Raw genomic sequence first — 20,722 nt, 5'->3', positions numbered from 1 at the left:
AGAAGGCTTTTAAAAAGAGTAATGCTTTTGCGATCAAGTTTTTTAAAATATAGTAAGGCTAAGCAATCTAATCTCGATAACACACAGTATTTACGCAAGTCTTTAATAAATACAAATTAAAATTTTCCTTTATCTGCGCGAGGGGTTGTATATTACAAACCACATTTCTTACAAAAACATGGACATGCCATTTACAATAAATTATGTACCTTTTATATTTAATTGCGTTATAATTCAGATTTAATATACAAATAAGATTAATAGTATTAATAATTACTAATATTTCAAATTTACTTATTTCAATTATAATATGAACCATCCAATTACCTTACGAATCCATAAAAAATATTATTTTTATAGCGGTTTCATATTGGAGGATTCCCATATAATCTATAGTTTTTCTTTTAGAAAACTTTGAAAGATGTTATTTTGCACCAAGATTAACATTTTTGCGGTTTTATTAGAAAGTCTAAGTAAAACCTTCACCTTAAGAAATTTCAAAGTGAAATAAGGTAAATTTCTTATAGAATTTAGATTATTAATCTTTTCTTGGAAATAATACTTTCATATTGGTTTGGTTTTTTTTAATGCCTTTATGTTACTATATTTCTTTAAAGAAAACTATAAATTTTTATTAAAATTACTAAGAAAGGCAATCTTTTATTCCACTTATTAGGAAAGTTGTTTTTTATTTGTAAGAAGTACAAATCTATAAACAGAGAACGGCTAACTAAGTTCAGTTAAGTTGCAACTGAGATGAGAAATAGATAAGTTAATTATAATAACTTTTACTATAATGCAACTCTTATAAGGCAACTGTAACAAACTTAAGTCCTAAAAATATAATTTTTTACTTTAAATTCAATTTTTTTTTGGAAAAAAAGAAGATAATTTCTTCATTCCAGTTTTATCGGAGGACGCGAGCTTCATTAAATTTTTTGCAGTTTTTGGTTGCTTTTTTAAAAATCCACAAATAAATAATAATAATAAATAAATAAATTAACTTTAAAGATTTGAACATCCTCATTCATATAATCTTCAAGAGGGGCAGACGAAAGTATCTTTTTATCACGCTTTTCCAAAAAATCTTCTTTAAAATTGATGCTATTGATTTGTTATTAAAGTATAATAATAATAATAATGATAAATAACCCCAAACTTTCCTGCAATTTATATATTACAAAGTCTGGTAAATACTCTCCCAACGTATCCACTGCGTAAGCGATGTGATGAACTAAGTTAAAATTATAACTAACAAATTGTATTATATATTAAAATTAGAAAAATAGTACTATTTGGCTGAAAACTTGTGAAATTATTATATTTTTCCTTTAAATTATAACTCGAAGATGTCCCAAGTTGTAAATTAAGCTCGGCATTAAGCTTTGAGATCCGCATGACCTTAAAATTCACAATTATTTACATAATTACGGTGAAAGTTTCTTACAAAAAAAGTATAAAAAATTAATTATATTTAATATTTAACAGATAACATAGCAGTCTCCTTTGCTTTAAAAAAAAAAAACCTCAATAACTGTGATAAGAAGATCTCTCTAATATATACAGTAACCTTATGCTTATAAAAATAAAACATTAAAAATAATAAGCAAGCTACTAAAACTGAAAAAAATAAGTTATCATGAAACATACAACACCTTTAACTTACACCAGTCAAGTAATTTAGTTAAACAAAGTTTGTATGTCTTTCCCCCTTGGAACTCTAAAAGCGAAAAAAATATTAAAATAATTATTTAAAGTTAACTAAATTTAAAACCTTTTACTTCACAAATATAGCTTAGCTCTCTAAAGCTACCTCATAAAAAAATAATAATTAATGGCTCAGAAAAATTGAAATTTAAGTAAAAAGAAGTTATTTGTTACAAACATAATAGCTATATAAAAACTAAGAAATGTTGAAAGCAACTTGCATTTCTGAAGCCAGGCATAGCCTGGATGTGCTCCACTATACAATATTTGTTCCAAAGTCATATAAGAAGGCTATGTATATTATTTTTAATTTAAAAATATAGGAAATCAAGTATAAATTCTTACACGGTCTGTAAAAATTTTTAATAGTAGAGGCAAAATTAATAGTAATGGATCAATTTTTGTGGCTACTAAAAAACTCCCATCTTGACATACATAATCATTTATAAAAAAAGAGCACAAAGTTGGTTTGTAGTGACGAAGTTCATATAAAACTGTTTGACTTTCAGATAATAAAAATTTTTTAGGCCGCAGAGTAACGGGATGAGGCAAATTTATAAAAGTACAGTGATCGGAATGAAGGATAGAATCTTCTGTTTATGCAAATATAATAGGAGTTAAGGTTGAAATTCAAAAATAATATAACATAAAACTATCTCTAATACTTAGTATTAATTTATTTTTATTAATAATCAAACTAATCTTAAATAATAACCCTACCGCAAATCATAAGCCACTGCCTAGGCTGATTAGACATATCCAAGGTACATAAAACTAAACAAAAAAGATATAACTATTATCAACCAAAGAGCCGGAGATAGTACTAGAAGTAAGTACACAGAAAACAACTAAAAAAAAGTTAAAGTTATAGAAATGGGAGTAAGTGCTTCCCTATTGGAGGTAAAGAGCAATGATGTGCGCCCACTTGAGGAATAAATGATTTTTTTTCTTAGTACTTTTTATGTTACGTTTTACTAAACTTCTGATACTGTGCCTCACAAGTGTATATAACTGTAATGACCGAGACCTTAAATGTTAATGAAGCTACTACGGTGTATCATTTACGGTGCCTTCAAAGCTATGGCTTGCTATCTTCTAACTTGACAGAGGTTACCCATTTCTATATTGTAAGCAGTAGTTTTTTTACTTTATAACAGTTATCAGAAACGATATGTGAATTTAACAAAACCGTTATGAAACTCGACGGCAAACTTCGCTCTTTAGAAAAAAAAATGATGCTACTGTATACGCCCTTTCGCTCTTCCTTGTACTCTTACCACCAGTACCAAAGTTGCCTGCACAAATAATTTATTCGAGTTGTGAGTAAAATAAGTTGATTTTTTGCACTTATTATGACATATGAAAAAGTTTACTTTTTTATTAAGCTTTACTTATTTTAAATTTTTAGCATAAAAGCATAAAAAGGGTAATACTTTGCAAATCAATGGCTCGTGGTATCAAGGCTAATTGTTTAAGCTATTTTTTCTATAACTTTTAAATTGACCTTGAAAATGCCTTTTTATTTTTTAGTAGCTACCTTATAATAGCTTTGAAAGTCATGAAATAAGTCACTTTTTTTTTCAAAGGCGTTCTCAGCATTTTCAAGTTACGCTCGTCTATACTTTTATAGACAAGTTATAGAAGCAATAGCAGTTTTCTTTAAATAAATAACTTAGTCCTGCAGTTTTATAACCAATTTTTACTCTTTGTTTTACGAAAGAGATCCTCAGTTCCAAGTGTATTTAGAGTTTCTTCTATTAAAGAATTTGTAACTGTTAATTTATAATAATCAGTACTCTTTTCCAACCAAATTAGATCATTCAATCCAAAGATATAAAATTTGTAAATTTTTTTTTTTTTTTTTTTTTTTTTTTATTAAACCACCAATATTCAGTCGTTCGCAATTCTAAAGTACGAGTACATAGGTGTAATAGTAACTTTAGCTGAAATTACAGTCGAAAGGCTTTCACATTAAATAATTAAAACAATAATTTAAATAAAGCAACTTAACTAAGTCTATTTTCTTAAAAATTTAGGGATTTTGTTACGAATGATCCTACATAAGAGACAAGTTTAGAAAACAACAGCCATCGTGTGATAAACACGAATTTAACGTGAAAACCTATAGATTTGCTTTAAACTTGTTTTTTTATTATAAACGTTAGTTTTCTGGTGCTCGTTCATGTCAATCTCCTAATGAGAGGTAAGAGAAAAGCAATAGAAAAAAGCAAGAAAAGAAACATGAAATAAGGTTACCTTTTTATTATTCATTTATATTATAACTCTAATACGCTACAGCCTCTCCTTTTTAAGGCCTCAAAAACTGCTTAATTCAATTTTCGTTGCAATGTAACATCGATAGATAGGGTGTTCAGGTATCAATCTTAAACAAGTTGATGTCGAGGCTCCTGTAGTTTTTGTATATTCCTGTATCACAAGTTTCACTCGTATTAATAGTTTTAGAATGAGCCAAATCTTTTCATAATTCTCTTGGGCTATACGTTAAAATAATTAATAGGGTTTTCACTATTTAAGTCGCGAAGAAAGATAAAGCTTGGAAAAACCATAGCTCATCTAAGTTAATTTTCAGTGTAGAGCCTCGTACAGAGTTTTGTAACCTGGGAAGAAGCAATATGATGACCCCAAAGGTTCGAAGGTCATCTTTGGTCTGATATATGAACCAAAAAAAATTGTGATTTTTGTAAGAAATGTTCCTGACAATAATTTTTTCTCCGTTAAATTACATATGTATAGGGTTGTAACGCTTAATAAATTTTAGACCTCGTTGCTTTACATTTTATTCCCTTATTTTCTATTTTTTGTTTGTTAGATAGTGGTAAAATAAAGTTGAAGCTTGATTTGTTAAAAGTGGCGACTTTTCTGGCAGAGAGGTGGGGTATAGTAGTTATCACCAGAGCTTGAGCCTTTCTTTTCGTGCTTGCACATTTTAGGAAGGATTCAATAAGAAAAGGAGGTACCCTGTATTATTAGGCTGTGCATTTTATTTGAGATCCGCATGTTAAATTCATTAAAAAGTCACTTTCAATTTTAAAAGAACAGCGCCTATGAACTTGTTGCTAAGTTGCCGTGTCATGTGCTTGGTGAACTTAGAGTTTGCTGAGCATGAATTGGTCCCTTTTGGACCCATTTGGTTTCATAGGTGATATGGTTTTGCTCTACATAATTCTGTAATCCCCTAAGTATACCTACCTCTGCTACTTCGCTAGTACAGGGTAATGTAAACTTATTGGGTAATACTCCGCGGTTTTTAAGTTTTGGTAAAATAGTAACCATGGTCACATTTCATCCATCTGGAAATAGTATTACCTCTTTATTATTTTTTTATAATTGATTTGTACAGATGCTCGGTAATATCGAGCACAGACTGCTTGACTTAGGAAAAACTTTATATAATCATTCTTGGATCGAATTCAGTTTCACAGTTCATTTAATAATTAACTTTTACGTCTGCCTGTAAAGGTATAACAAAACCATAATTGCGCGTTTAAAGCTCATCGCGAAAACTACCTCTTTATTACTATTAATCTTATATATATATGCTTTACAAAAATAAACAAAAAATAACAATGCAAAATTTCAAGTATAACCAATCACTTAGCTATCTTTAGGGCTTCGAAAATGGTAGTCAGAGGATCAAATTGAGGTCTTGACGTAAACAAACCATGCAACGTAGCACCCTGCTTTTATCTTACTTGAAGCAAGGATACCATAGTCTGCTAGTCGAAGAACCAGCCAGTAGGCTAGTATGTCATAAATGACTGGATACACAATACGTACAAGTGTGGCATGTTGTGTAACACTAGTTTACTCTTAGCATGAAGTAAAAGATACAGTATTTCAGCCGCCACTTGGACCTTCGCCGCTATATAGTTAATGTGCGGCCGCGATGACAGGCCTAATAACAATAACGAGCCCCAAATATTTCTTTTGGGGACACCAAAAATTACTATGACACAATGATAAGCAGTAGCGGTAGCGCAGTGCATTTTTTTTAAATTAAAATGGGCTTTGCATTTTCTGCAGAAATACTTTTCAAATAATGGCAAGCGCTACCAGGTAGCACTGCAAATGCCGGCGGAAATAAGGTTAGCGACTAAAATAAGGAGTAAATCACCGCGTCCCGCTTGTGGGAAAGTCGGGCCGTGGCACGCCGTGCACACAAAGTACAGAGAGTAAGATTATAGAGGTGGGTCTTATGAAAAACCGCCCTTTAATTGTTTTGGGATAGAGTGTACATTCAAACTTCAGACTTAAGGTAAGTGCTTACACTTGAAACTGCAGAGATGGCGGCTATGGTCCGCAATTTGTAAACCTAGCCCTTTATTGAGGAAAAGATCCCAGTTTATGTTTTAACGCAAATTACCATTTTTAGGTAATTTTATGATTATTATAGATTATTTCATTGCTTAGTGGTTAGTATATAATGAAGTTCACGGAAAATAAACCGGCAGTGGTGCTAATTTTTAGTGCTTTTTTGTTTTAATCACATCTGTACATCTCTCTCTCTCTATATATATATATACATTTATTTACAATTAATTTTAAAGAGCTTAATGGTTTAGATACCCTAACACGCTTAGGTGCGTTTCGACAAAGAAAAAAAGGCATTAATTATTCTTTCTGCCAAGCGGAGGAAATATACCGTCGTTAAATGCCCTTGCCAAATCATACTTGGAACTCTGAAAGAGCATGGCTGGCGTCTGTATACAGTTTTAAGCGGCGCGGTATGACAACTTATTTTAGTTACTTCGCAAAACGGTTAAGAAGCCGATAGACCTGTTATTTTTTGGGGTAAAGACTGGTGGCAGTGTCCTTGGGAGCATAACAACAGCAGCTGTCTTTCATTAGATCGTAGTGTCTTCCATCTCGATTAAAACTTTTTTTTTTAACTGTGGAGATTGGCTCAAGCTGCTACTCAACGCCAGGGAAAAAGTTCCGGTTCGCAAAACATCATTCTGCAACTAAGTAAGCTGAAGACCAACACTGAGAGGTGGGGTGATCGAAAAAGAACTGTCGCTTCATTTACGTTGCCTTCTAGAGAATATATTGGTGTGAATATTAAAAAATAGTCACATAACGCAACCTTACACGCAATTAAACAACTCAAAAATTTTATTTTAAGGCAAACTATCAATAAAAATATAAAATAACAAGAAAGAGAAACAACTTTATCAGAAAAACCAATGGCTTCTCTGTTTATTTTGTTAAGATATATATTTTAAAAAATAATTTAAGAAACCTGCATTGACATGAGAATTGTATTTGCTTGCATGAATTATATTAGCAAGTGTCTTTATAAAATGCAAAAAATTTCAGTTAAATTAATTATGTAAAATCTTGTTATAATCTTGTTGTGACCTTGTACTACCCTAGCTAAGTTAAAATTTTTTAAAAAAGAATGTTTTTGGTAAAAAGTGGTTTCGTAATATATTAGCTTTGTTTTTATTTTCAGGCTTTATATGTTTTATATTGTAGTTTCTGCGCTCAAGTGATTGTTTAGCATAATGGTACGCGATATTGATATGTCTTAATCTTCTTGAAGAAATATTTTTATTAAAAATTGTTATTTACAGTCTCGTTTACCTGTATAAATCCTACAGTAATAGGTGTACCAGGAAATAGTTTTTTTTAAATATTTTTATTGGCTATGGTATTAATGACAGCTTTACTAAGAGCTATATATTCAGGTTCACAAAAGAGTTATAGATAGTGCGGTTCTAGTCTTTTACTCTATCGGATTCCCATTTTGATATATTTTAAATTACCAATGTGGAAAGTTAATCGTAATTGTGAACCCAACAAGAGATCACAGTAGCATTTCTATTATATTGTTTGTAGAAAAATTATTACTAATTATAAGTTTCGTATCACGTGTTGGTAGAGATAACCTGAAGTCCTACTGGCAGTTCTATGTTCCTTGTTGCTGTTTCAATGAATATCTAGTTAATATGCTTTATTTGGCCTTGTCCTATAAGGGATGATCTAAAATAAACCTGCAAGAGATTTACATCCGTATATTGTTGCCGTCAGTTTTAATAAAAAATTTAAGTTTTGTAAAGAGATAAAAGTTACATCCCAGTTTGTGTTTATACAAACTTTTTTGAAGGTTACTTATAATATTGCATAGTCTCAAATAACTTTGATATCCAAACCCCAATTTTTATATAATAGAATTGCGTCCTTAATCTCATATTTTTATCATATCACTAAATTTTTGGCGTCTCTGTAACGCTTTTTTATAACACCCTCGGTTTCATTGAAGTAGCATCCATTTAGTAATCGTTTTTCTTCCGCGCTAGTCATTTATTGATTGAACACATACCTTGAGGTATACAAGTGTAAAATGGCTTATCAAAATTTTTGTTTGTAGGGAACTTGTACACGAGCCACCAGACCAGAAAAATGCCAGTTGGCACCAGCGGAGCTCGAACACCCCGACCTTGGGATTGCGCGACAATGCCCTAACCACTTAGCTACGCTAATAACTCACAACTTCCGTCGATAAATTATATTTGCATCTTTGTTATGTATGCTAGAAAGAGGTAGTTCTATTAGCAATATGAAACGGCATCTCTCTATAATACGCAATATTATATGGTAAATGTAAAGATTCTTTTAATAAAACTGGAGAGTAAATTTCATTGTAATAAGTACCAGCTATTTCTTAACAACTTTTCGCAGTCAGTCTTGCTATATATTAGTTGTTACTTTTCTTCCTGTAAAATGTCCATGTTGCAAATAACGTTCTTTCTATGAAGAACTTCATCCGCGGTAATAAACTTAAATTCATTGTGCTTAAATAATATTCTTTGGCGGCAGCACCATGTATTTTGTTTTGTCTTCCAAATTATTTGTTTCACTAAAGCAAAATAGGTTATTGCTTGATATTTATCCTCATTATACTCTTTTAAAGAATACCTAGGTCCTCATCATAAACCTTAAAATTACTTTTATTAAAAACATAAACATTTATTTAATATATATTTTTAGGGGCAACTTTTGAAGTTATAATTAAAGAGTTTGTATTATCTCTTGAATATATATATCAGAAACCTCTGATTTTAATAAAAAGTATCAAGCATAATTAAGAGTGTTTAGATGGTTTACAAAACATATTTTCGGAAAGTAAATAATAAATTTTTATTGATTTAGTCTAAATTATTTAAATTTGTTTCTATTTTATTAATGCTCTGACTGATAGCAAATAGAAACGGCTTTCCTTTTAATTTTTGGTTGTATAAAAGATTTGTGAACAGAAGAAAGAGGCTTCAAATTTATAAAATTGGGTTAACCAGAAGAACTAGTTGAATAGTTTCGTTCGTGTGTATGTTTTCATTAAAGCCTGTTTTTTTTTCAATTTTGTTATTTTCTGCTAATTTTGGAATGTCCTCTTTTATGATTTTTGTGTTAGTCTCATTATAATTTTTGGTACTGGATAGTTGTCGGTTATAAGTAAGAGTTTGAAGTAATGTGATCCCTAGGATGGCGCCATCACTGGTAGTGGCTATAAAAGCGTAAATATATGTATAAAAAATTTTATTAGTCAAATAATTTATATAACACAGTAAATAGGCTGCCCTTTATACCACAAAACGTTCCAAGCAGGAAACAAAGAGCAGAAAAATAAATCCCCTGTGCTATCTCTGTTTATATCAATTGGGCATGTTAAAAAATTGATGGGATCACATGGAGCACATGGCTAACCGTACTGCCAAAGTGTGGATAAAAAGTCCAAACGTCATCATGTATGAGTTGATTGTTTTGCACGAAAGTTGTTTCTAAAACAGTTAATATCTTTTAATCGAACTATTTTCTTTGTGCTTCAGTCCTTCGTGAAATATTTTGGATTAACGAGTAGAATTTATATTTATTTTTGTAACTTTTCCTGGTGCTCGAGCAAGTTAAAAACTTCGAATACTCAGACACTCAATCAGGAGTAGTCAAGTCATAGTAGATACCAGTCATATATTGATAATTTCTTCAGTTTTTCAATTAGTAATTTTTTCCTCAATACAGATAGTACGGCGGAACACTGGAGAAAGAGGTGTTATGAAACTGGAGGCATTAAAAGTAAGCTAAAAGAAATTTATAAACCTGTATGGACTAAATACGAGAAAAGATAAACGTAAGAAAGGGTAATTTTAAGAGAATGTGAACATTTTTTGAAAATAGGTATACTGGAACTTACTGACCTTGGAAAATGTAATCACATGCAAGTAGTAGTAGAGAAACCTGAATTAAAAAATGCTACCCGGCAGGAGATAAGATCTCCAAAAAACTATGAGAATTTCTGATGCACTTTAAGGGTTAAATGCACAGTGCATCAAAGTTTTTTACCAAAATAGAATTCTTAAGGGCTATTGTAAAAAATTTGCTATCACACATTGACTGAAAATGGGTTAAAGGGGTTGTACTTCCCTTCGGTTGTGTAAACGCTTTTTTGAATACCAGAAAAGGATGGACATAATAACTGAAAAACTAAATTTTAATGAAAACTCCTAAGGTAATATAGTTGAGGGCAAATTAACTCGTTATAGCCCAAACTTAATAGCTAGGTCATAAAGTAAAAGTAACTCGAATAAATCATATTCCTGAAGGACCTGGTTAACTAATTTATTCGTTTAATAAAAAATCTTAACTTCTAAATTACCTAAATAAATATACAGTAAAAATAGAAATATATCTTTATACGTTAAAAATAATATATCAAAACATTAAATAAATATAGATAACAAATAAACCTGCATCAGATAATTAATAATCATAGTCGAAAAGATACTCTTTTATATCCTAAATCTGTTTTTTACGACTCTTAAGAACTTTAAAAACACGTATGAGATAGGAAACTATCTCGATGGGAGTGGCGCGGGTATATATAATACTAGTACTATAGATAGTAAAGACATTAATGAGACAGCACCAATAGCACGCATCGAAGCAAAGACGAAAGCCCAATAAAGTGAGCTATGCCAAGCCGCGACACGTGCTACTAATATAAAAGCGCCAATACTATTACAGACCTAGCCAACAGATATAGCTAAGTATGCGTCCTCTGAACAAAGGAATAATGTATAGTAAAGTATCACTCATTACTCCTGCAGTCCTTCCGTCTGCGTTCGTCTTTGCTACTAACATGACAGAAGCTTGCGTTAGTAACTTAGCTGATTCCATCAACGTGTTTCAGTTAATTACGTCAGCTCTTTCATTGATTTTCGCGGATATATATATAGTACTAGTACCATTAGCACATGCATGAACGATCCTAGCTAGCACAAGTAATGCGCTACGCCGAGACGCGACACAAGTACAATAGTATGATACTAGTACAATGCTACAGACTTAGCTCCAAAAGTTCACTAAGTATGCATCCTTCGGACCAAAGGAAAAAGACTAAATAAACTACTGCGTATGTTGATGATTGATTAGTCTGTACTAGCACAAAGCTAGATCACTTTAAGACACTTAATGAATTAGTATCTCTACATGAATTTTTTAAAGTTAAGATTCAAGTTGATATATAAAAATTTCTCAATAATTCTGTAAAGTGGTTGGGGCAAGAAATTTTTAGTAGATGACTTTAAATTGAATGTAACAAGAGTGCAATTATTTCAGAACCCCTCAGCCTATTGTTAAAAAAAAATTTCTGAATAGCATGATGAACAAAAGAATGCTTGGATTAATGTATTGAAAATTTTAAAGAAAAACATTTGTTTATTTTCAATATAATTATGAACTAATTCTACTAGACGGATGCTGGTGAGGTGGACTTATGCAGTGGAAACATAATTATGGGGACGAAACTAAATGATCCTTATAGAAAGTTTACCATAGAGAGGCTCTAACCTTAAGCTGGTGCAGTAATAAACTTACAAATGTGGTATATTAGGCGGGGACACATTTAGTAGTCGAAATCACAAAAATTTATTAGGTGTTTTTACAAACCAAATTGGCGTAGAAACGGTTAGAGAAAACGGATTTTTAGGGTGCAACATATAATGATTAATTTAGATTGGCTCCTAAAATATATTTCAGAAAAACTGAATGTCATTGCTGACCTATTAAGATTAGCAAGTGACGTGCAATTTGATGGCATTTAAAAATAAGCAAATAAATGTAGAGAGCGCACATGAAATTAAAAAATCTAAATGCTTTAATATGTGATCACTAATTTACATAAAATTCAGCTCATATAGACATATCTAAATTAACTTATAGTTGAAGAAAAATCTTTTAGAAGACTGCTAAAAGAGGTCGTAAATGTTTGTGGTGTGTATCCAAATTTGCCAGAGAAAGCAATGAAAAAGAAAGTTTGCATAAATTTGAAAAAAACGAAGAACCCTAAAAACACATTGGATAAAATATAAAACTGGAGGTTATGATAGTATTGTATTGGTAATTGATCACTCGAGATTTTGTAGACTGAACCTCTAAGAAGAGTTACCAGTGCAAAGATTATTAAATTAATTAAAAGTATCTTTAAGTTGCGAACCACATTAATTTTTGCGGAGGATTAAGATTCGGTATTTATAAGCAAAGAAATAACAGAGGGATTTTGTTAAAAAAAAAATTAATAAACAAAGATACATTTTTTTTTTATATAACAGTTGATCACCCAAAGCAATGTAGTGGCTGAACGTGCAATTCAGACCCTAAGTTTCCATTGCTAAGGTATGTTACAAAAAAGATTTTGAATAGCTGGAAGTCTTAGGTCAGTACACTTATGTCTATAACCGAGTACCGAACCTGAAAATCAAAACTAATTACTCACCCGTAACTGATACTAAATATATAGAGTGTAATGAAGAAATCGATGACTGAATCGAGAAAAAGGAAGAAACAGAAAACTGGAATATAAAGAAGCAAGTTTTCAGAGAGAAACAAAACGGCTACGAAATAAAATGAGGCTAGCTTATAGCAAGAATGTGAAGCAAAAACCCTAGATATTGGTGGTTATATATATGGAAGTTACTAACGAACGAAATAACTTAAGTGAAAATTTAATAGAACAGGCGATAATTCTAAATGTAATGAACAATATTTTATATAAAATTAAATTTGGCAATATATACTAAGCACAGAAGAGTAAAGGGGCAAAATCCATAAGTTAAAGAACTGACTACAGAAATTAGGAAAGTTTGGTAATAAATTATTCGTGCTTGGACTATGGAAGTCAAGATTCATAATTTTTAGCAAAAAAGAGAAAAATTTAATAGGAAGAGTTGCAGTGGCAATGGTTAGTTAACCCCTCATTAGTTACTGGTTACTATGTTTACCACTTGTCGCCTAAGTTTATTTTGCAAGAGTAGGTCTTTAGAATGAGTTATCTCTATGCCGCTCGAGGTATGGGCAAGCTTAGTTAAAAAGGTTAGGGGGGGTGGGAACCAAGGGTTACCTTTTACCACGTGTGAAAGTAAGCATAGCGCATCATTCGCTTAAATTGCGAACAGTAGAAGCGAAAGAAGATTTCCTATGGGACTAAGGTCTTCAGCAATCTCAGCAGAGACAGTGCAGCGCCCTCGCGAATGCTTAAGAAGCGACTGTTCAAAGGCCATGAGAGGCTGTCAAGGTACGCGAATTGGGGAGCGGGCCTTCATGCCCAACTCGGTCGAAAACCTTCTCAACATCACTCCAAACGGCGCCTGTTTCCTTTTTAAAGTTAAAGGCTCGGATAGTTTATTTATTAGGCGGAGAGACTGCTAAGTAGTTGAGTGCTCTGGGCTCTTACCGAGATCTTAGAAGCCTCGATGTTCTCCCCAAAACGACGCAGTAAAGCGGCGTCGCCCACTTTGCCAATTTCTGACAGGAGGCTAATGGGTTGAAATTTGCGTGTTGCAAACTCTAACCTATGTGCCTTACGCAGTCTCATTAGCCTTCGTCTTTCATCTTTTAGAAAGGTGCCAAAGGCCTTCGTTAAATTAACTAGGGTGTACAGAAAAAGTATTGCTTCTAAAGGCAATTTTTTAAGAATTTTATTGATTGTTAATCTTGTTTCTTGCTTAAAGTTACAAATTAATGTTGAGGTTCCATATGCAACCCTCAGTTACATATAACCTTTTAAAAATTAATAGTATTAGTGTTACAGGAAAATATTTTTTATTTGGATTACTAAACTTTCCATTACTTATGTAGAAAAATAATTTAATATAAAATAATTTAGCACGAAAACGATGATCTTGCAATTTAGGATTTCTGTCTCCACCGCCGAACACTCAAGTTCAAGCCTGTTTTAAGAATAAAATAATATTAGTTGAGACCTAAAATTTTTAACGAACAAGATGTTAAGGCTTGTAATATTAATATATTTGGTCTGACCCGTATTTTTAAAAAGGTACCCGACCGGGTTATACCCGTTTTATAGATTAATAAATGGATGCTTGGCCAGAAACTGGTTATGTTAAGAGTTTTAATATTAAGGTTTATATTAGTAAATAAAATGACTAGCTATTAATTATAGCAATAATAATAATAATGATAATAATAATAAAAGAAGTCAATATAAAAAATACATATATAAAGCTATAATTAGGCTGAGTGTAAGTTAGACATATATTTAGCATTTTCCTACTGCATCGGTTTCCATATTAGAGACTCCTTAGAATATTTACTAGCGTAAAAACTTTGTGCTAAACACTAAATTGCATAGTGAGGTGTGATTGAACCACATTTGCAATACCTTAAAGTTATGACGTAAAAAACGCTTTACTTAATATGAACATTCTATAGAATTAATAACTTAAGCGTTGAACTAATACCCTGGACTTTATTTTTAGATATATTTCAGGAAATGAGCTTCGTTACAGTCCGTTAAAATAATTATTTATACATAAGAAAAGCATAAAACCATGGCAAAATCTTTTAACTATAAGAAAATTGCTGTCTTATTAACATAATAGACGGCTGCAGAGGCCTTTAAATTTGTGAAGAAGGCCACTTTCCTCAACCCACTATTTGACGAGATGAAATATAAATTAAGCAGTTTAAGTTACAGAAGATCTTACGAATATGGTACGTCAAAACGATAAATAAATATATTAAAAGGAATCACGTGGCGTAAGTGAAACTTAAAAAAGGCAAACACAGAAGCACGAGAAAAGAAGACAAAAAAACATTTTATTTACTAGCCCATTTGGTTTAATTTATATTTTATTTTTACGAGAAATGTTTTAAATCTATTTCATTAGTGACGATTGTATGTAGCGTTGTTATATTAGTGCTTGCTCGCCCATAATTGTTTATAAAATGGGTTGCTACGTAAGACAATTTATTTATTAATGGCAGTTCCTGGTACTCGATCGAGTTAAAAACTTCGAATGCTCGAGCTCTCAATCAGGAGGACGTAAAACATATTTCAATGGAGGGTTATTTGTAAAGCTTACTATGTGTATCTAAAAGTTTAAGTAAATTAAGAGCCAATCAATGCTAGACTTACACCACTTTATTTTTTCTCATAACACTGATTGGTAACTATACCGAAAATCATAGGCAAGTCAAACCTGGTCCTGACCAAATCACGAAAAATAGGAAGCCCTCGAGAGGTGAGCATAGCTGCTAGGTTTTAGTTCCCTTTTCCCACTAAAGGCTTTTGTGCATTGTTAATGAACAAAATACACCTGCACTAATTCTTCTTTTATGTCGTAACAAATCAGAAAAAAAAGAATATTTACGTGAATATTGCCGTTTTTGACCTCACCGTAGTATAAAAGCGGTGTCTCTCCTCAACTCTGTTCTTGCAAGCGTTGTCTTCCTTTTTTTTTTAATGAACCTTTAATTTAATTCAACTATCCAAGCTTGGCACTACTATTAAGGATAAAATAATGTGTCCGTGTTTAATTACCTAAAACACAAATATTATATTTTTTCATTTTATATCTTGAAAATTAAATTAGAAAGGCCTTACGCTGTTTTTAACAATTGCCATATTAACGTGCAATATCAGCTACAAATAATTTTAATAACAAAATAATATACATTAATTATTAAAAAAAAAAAGTTAACCCTACTTACAACTGTATTGAAATTAACCTTGTGGTTTAAAATAAAAACTTGACTACCACGTGACCAAAATATTTGAACAATCAACTGCTACAAATTTTAATATTATATTTTAGTAACTGTTGTGTAAATCTTTATTAATTATAACAAAAATGGCTGAAGCTGTTCATGCAGTTCTTGAGGAAATGATTCCAGAATTGGACGATCTTCAAAAGCGTGGTATTTTTGTAGAAAAAGAAATTAAGGAAATTGTTAAGCAAAGAACTGACTTTGAGTATAATCTTCACCGGAGAATTACTGAAAAGTCACATTATTTAAGATCAATTGAGGTATTTTATAATATTTACGTCTAAACAATTAAGTTCAGCCTAATCAATACTTATTGTTATAGTATGAATTGAATTTAAATGCTTTACGAGTTCTCAGGAAAAAGAGACTTGGTATCAAGCGCAACAATCTTCCCAGCGATTATTTAATGATTCGTCGCATTCACTTTATATTTACAAGAATGTTAAAGAAATTTCGTGGTGATAAGAAATTATGGTTTCAATATTTTGAATTTTGTAAAAGAAATAAAAGTCATCGACTTTTAAAACAGGCGTTTGCTCAGTATACTTTATAAATATACTTTTATAAAATATATTTTTAATATTATTTTACAAATAATAAATTTTATAATTATAGTTAATTAATTTTTAATATATACATATAAAAATTTCATTAGATTATTTTTTTTATTCTGACAAGTTTCTTTGTTAAGAAATTTGTTAGCTTAGTTTTATAAATTTTATTTTGGTGTCTAATTCTCGTATTTATTATTTTTTTTTTTCATATATATATATATATATATCACTACAATAATTATATAACACTTAAATCTTGTAACTATAATGTAGCACATTTCCATTTACTAGAGAGTTAATATAGAATTTGACTGCTTATAAACGTTAAACAATTATTAAATTGAACTTTACATTTATTATAATAAATATTTTTATTTTTTTATAACAATAATAAATATATTTTCTTTTTATTATACGTTTATAGTAAAAGTTAAAATAATTCTGTTTTAATATTTATTTTTAGTGTTTTTATTTTTTTTAACGCTTTGCTATAAGAGCTTTATCTTTTCATCCGCACTCTTCTGAAATTTGGCTCGAAGCGGCTAAATTTGAACTTGAAGAAAAAAGTAATTTTAAATCTGCTCGAGGTTCGACTTTTAAATCTTCATTATTTTTATTTTCATATTTTTTAAGTTATTAATTGCCATTAATATAAATAAGTAATAAATTTAACATAAAAAATGGAAAATTAAGTTTTGTAAGAGATCAAATTAATTCATAAATTTTAGAAAAAAGTTTTTATATCTATCCTAACTATTAAGTTATACTTATTTTTTATATTTGTAAATACATTGTTATTGTATTTTTTATCTAAACTATTGATACTTTTTTAAAAAAGCTATTAGTTATTATTTTATTAATTTAGTTTTTACCTTTTTTTAATTGTAGAATTGGAATTATATGGTTTTGTTATATTTCTTTTCAAATATTTATTACAAAGAAAAATGTTTGTTTTATAATATTTATATTAAATATGTAATTTTTTTATTTACTGATTTATATCTAAGAATTTGTAATTTATATTAATTTATTATTGATATAATTTATTTTTTAGATTTTAATTTTATAATTATAATTATTTAAAAAATATTAAAATTTTTTTTGTTTAGTGAATGAAATAAATAATAATTAAAAAAATATGTAGTTAATTAAAAATAACCAAAATTTTTTAATTATTAATTTGTTTTTTTTTGTACTTCATACAATGTTATTATATTTATTTGTAGGAATACAATAATAATAAATGAAAAGTTTAAAAAATTAACAATTTTTTAATAATAAAAAAACTAATTAATTAAATATAAATAATCTATTAAAAAGTTATTATGAAACTTTGAAAAGTTTATAAATAACTTTATTAAAATTTTTATATATAAATATTAAAGTTATTGTTTAATAGATAACATATTATAAACTATTTTTAAAAACTTTACTAAAAAAAAATAAAAGTTATATATAATGAAACAATTATGAAGAAATCAATTATAATAAAATTTTTTGTTTTGTATAAAATTTATATAACAAATAGAAAATAAAAGTTATTATTAACCATTAATATATTAATATATATTTTTATGTATTTTTAGAATTTTTAATAAATTATTAACATAAAAATTTTTACATATGCATAAAAGAAAATAATTATTCCATAGACTCTTATTCTTTAATAAATGTTTCATATTATTTTGAGATATTATTTTTTACTAAATATTATACAATTTAAATTTTTTTTTAAAAATTTTATATATTTTTGTTATTTTTTTTTACTAATATTTTTTATATTTTTAAGTTAATCCATTTCATTTTTACTAAATATTATATACAACTTAAGTTTTTTTACAATTTTTACTATTTATCTATGTTTTTTATATTTTTAAGTTATTTTATTTACTTTTTACTAAATATTATACTTATTTTTTAGTTTTAACCAATTTTATATTTATTTAATATTTTACATATTTTTGTTATTTTATTTATTTTTATTTGCTAAATGTTATAAATATTATGGGCTTTTTTTTATTTTTTTAAAAGTTATCCTTTTTTTTAACTAAATGTTTTATATATGTTCAAATTACCTTTTTTTTACTTTTTCACTAAATATTATATACCTTTTAAATATTTTAATAAATTTTTATATTAAATTAATGTTTTATATACTTTTTTTAAGTTAATTTTTTTTTACTACTTTTAAATTTTACTCAAAAAAAAAGTTCTTCTGCAACGCGCCCTTCGCATGAACCTAAAGTCTCAAGTTCTTTGGTTGGAATATTTTCGTTTGGAGCTTCTTTTTACAGATAAAATACGTTCAAGAAGAAAACTTTTAGGAATTTCTGTAGAATAATTTTTATACACCCATTTTTTATTATAATAATTTTTTTTGGAAACTTTTTGTATACTTTATTTGGTTTGACGATTAAAGTTATTATTATATGTACTTTACTATGTATTATATATTTTATTGTCTTTTACAGTATATTATCTTTTTTTTATAAAAATTTATAAAATTAACTTTATCATTGGAATTTAAAAACAAAAATATTTTTTACTAATTTCGTGACATTTTATATTAAAACTTTTAAAAAAATAGTTTAAACGAATAATGGAAATTATTTATGTTGTTATTGTCCTTACTATTTATTAATAATATGATAGGTTTGAATATTTACTTTTTATTACTTTATTTAACTTTTATTAGCCGAAAACAATTTAATAAAATAATTTTTTTTAAAATTAAAAATTTATTATGCCTGATTTTTTTTTAAAATAAAAGTTATAAAACTTCATTTAATATTACGATTAATAATAATTATAAATAATATTTTAAAATCAATATTTATAATAAATTATTTTCAAAAATTAAAATGAATATAAATTGTGAACAAAACTTTTAACCAACAAATATAATGAAAAATTTTAATCTATATAATTTTTTATTATAAATAAAAACTATAATAAGAAATATTAAGAATTTTATTTTCCTGGTCTAATTAATAATTGAAGAAAATGGGCTAATTTTTTGGTTGCTATAATTTATATTCGTGTTGGTTGGTTAAAACTATTTCTTTATGAATGACAATTTTAGGATCTACCGAATAATAAAGATACTGATAAGATGAATAACTTTTTAAATTATCAACTCCCTCAACTAGTTTACAAAAACGCAATAAACGGTAAACTTTGTTATTATTTTTTATTACTATTATTTAATAACTTTATTTTTATTTTTTTTAATTTTAATTTATTATGAATTTGTTTTTTTAAGAGTTTCGCGTTTTTTTATTATGAAAATATAAATCTGTGTTGGCGTTAAACTGAAACGTGAAAGCATGAGTCGAAAAAGACACTTTTTATTAGGAAAATTTATATTTGCAATCTTAATTAGTAAAGCGTTACGTAGCGCAAAATCTTTCACACTGTTTCAGTCGCCACGTGTTGTGTGTCTCTCGTCTCATCCAACCTCTCGGCTTCGCCTTTTAGGCTAAAACTTTTTTTTAATGGAAGGTAATGACGAATCATTGCAGCTTTGTGTAGTAAAAAAAATAAGGAAAGCCGTACGCTTTGTATCGAGCACTCGTGGGCTCCGCTGGTGTTATTTAAATGTACTTTTGACTGTCTTCATTGGTTGTGTTGCATTAATTATTTAAAAATTTTATCATCACTTTTTGAAATTTTTATTAAACAAAATTTAGTCGAGTTCAAAAGTTTTTATGAAACCAGTTTAGCTATATACTGGACATTTTTATGTTTGGCAAGAACCAAAGTTTTATCTAGACCTTTTGCTTCTCTTTTCCGTTCTCCAAAATTCATTATTTATTGTAGTAAAAGAAAGATTAAGAAAAATGAACTGTTAGTTAAAAATTTTATTTGTTGTTCAATTATTAGTTGTTACAGTAATTGTTATACTTCTATGATATTTTTTTTAAGTATTTGTTTTTGGATAAATTTTTATTTATTTATATTATTATATATACATTGAAATACATTTTATTTAAATATTACTTTATTCTCATTATTTTTACTTCGTATATACTTTATATTATATCATTATATTTGTATATAAGTATTAATAATTTTTAAATATTGTAATATCTTTTATTTATTATCATATTTTATTATATACTAATTGAATTGTACAATAATTTATATTCTCTATATTAATTGAACTGCACATATAATGTTTTAATAGAGAAAATATGAAAAAAAATTCCAAACTTTTATTAATATTTTATTATTAATATAATAGTTTAAATTATTTTAATTTTAATTTTTTACTTGTTGTTTTTCTGTTTAATTACATAAAAATTTTATTTTTTCATATAAAGCTTTTTATAAAATTTAAGAAAGTTTTTATGAATTTTATTAACTTTTTTTATGTAAGA

At 28.3% G+C, this 20,722-nt stretch overlaps 3 long non-coding RNA genes across 3 annotated transcripts; 2 read left to right on the top strand and 1 right to left on the bottom strand.

Moving 5' to 3' along the window:
* Window positions 1–1,019: 1,019 nt before the first annotated feature.
* Window positions 1,020–2,493, bottom strand: LOC135144538 (uncharacterized). The gene is made up of 8 exons (XR_010283192.1): window positions 2,428–2,493; window positions 2,053–2,300; window positions 1,925–1,998; window positions 1,775–1,809; window positions 1,656–1,720; window positions 1,293–1,401; window positions 1,153–1,234; window positions 1,020–1,104 (listed from the first exon to the last, which is right to left on the bottom strand). It is a non-coding gene; the product is annotated as an uncharacterized LOC135144538 (long non-coding RNA).
* Window positions 2,494–2,701: 208 nt separating this feature from the next.
* Window positions 2,702–3,169, top strand: LOC135144505 (uncharacterized). Its single transcript, XR_010283170.1, has 3 exons — window positions 2,702–2,816; window positions 2,865–3,026; window positions 3,116–3,169. It is a non-coding gene; the product is annotated as an uncharacterized LOC135144505 (long non-coding RNA).
* A 581-nt stretch (window positions 3,170–3,750) lies between these two features.
* Window positions 3,751–4,386, top strand: LOC135144541 (uncharacterized). Its single transcript, XR_010283195.1, has 3 exons — window positions 3,751–3,958; window positions 4,006–4,082; window positions 4,226–4,386. It is a non-coding gene; the product is annotated as an uncharacterized LOC135144541 (long non-coding RNA).
* Window positions 4,387–20,722: the final 16,336 nt, after the last annotated feature.

Source organism: Zophobas morio, unplaced genomic scaffold (assembly GCF_036711695.1).
Source record: "Zophobas morio isolate AGI-343-1 ecotype UQ-CSIRO unplaced genomic scaffold, CSIRO_AGI_Zmor_V1 ptg000106l, whole genome shotgun sequence".
In the NCBI taxonomy this organism is placed as follows: Eukaryota; Metazoa; Arthropoda; class Insecta; order Coleoptera; family Tenebrionidae; genus Zophobas; species Zophobas morio.
This window is presented reverse-complemented; position numbering and strand designations above follow the sequence as displayed.